The sequence below is a fragment of the Sinocyclocheilus grahami genome, unplaced genomic scaffold, assembly GCF_001515645.1.
Source record: "Sinocyclocheilus grahami isolate Dianchi unplaced genomic scaffold, SAMN03320097.WGS_v1.1 scaffold134.1, whole genome shotgun sequence".
Classification (NCBI taxonomy): Eukaryota; Metazoa; Chordata; class Actinopteri; order Cypriniformes; family Cyprinidae; genus Sinocyclocheilus; species Sinocyclocheilus grahami.
The window spans coordinates 3363184-3364057 of record NW_015505313.1 but is presented as its reverse complement, the minus strand read 5'-3'; positions in this window follow the sequence as shown (position 1 = coordinate 3364057).

The window sequence follows — 874 nt, the reverse complement described above, 5'->3', positions numbered from 1 at the left end:
CAAACAATAAATGCCATTTTGTGGCTCTTTAATGTGTCGTGACAGCCTGTAGCGCCTCAGTTCAAGCGCCACATGAACTGATCATCTTTTCATATTAAAACATGAAATAAACGTGAACAGCAGAAAGACGTTAATAATTCAGAAGTTAATTCAGGCCCTACTCCCCTGTCTGATTTGTTTGTCGGACAAAATGCAGATTCGACGTAATGATTGGTCAGATTGCCTGTCAATCAAGCTCCCTGCAGTTGGGCTTTGTTTTGCAGACCTTGCAATGCTGCATGGGAAAGAAACTGAAGCCATTCATCTTATTAAAAGTCGGTTTATCAGAATGAATTTGAAAACTGATATTTCAAGATAAAAACATACATGTAGTTGCTTTCAAACTCTGCACTATTTGTAGGCCAGGTCACTAATCAAATTTTCACTGGCTGTCTTACACTTTTGTGACCTATTTAACCATGCATCGAGAATAAAGTGTTTTGCATTTTGCTTAAACACATATTGTTTTCCAAAAGACCTCTAAAGGAAGGAATAAAACCGCTTACTCTAAATCCTTAAGTTCCATAAACAAAGTATTCCTGCTCGATGTGTTAAAACACATAGTCAAGAGTTTCAGTAATTGAAGGCTTACATTTGCTGTTTGTTAACCTGACAGCAGAAATGATTGCACAGTTGTTTATATCTTAACATGTTGATAGACAGATAAAGAAAAGGGTTTTGCCCCTGGCTGACAGATCCTATCTGCAGATGTTAATACTGTGTTGCGCACCACCATCTATTAGAGTACGAGCTGGAAAGTTTTGTGGTGTTGGAAGTACAACACAATGTGTGTTTGAGAGAGAGTGCCAGTTAACTGAGCCAAAGTGGGCTTATC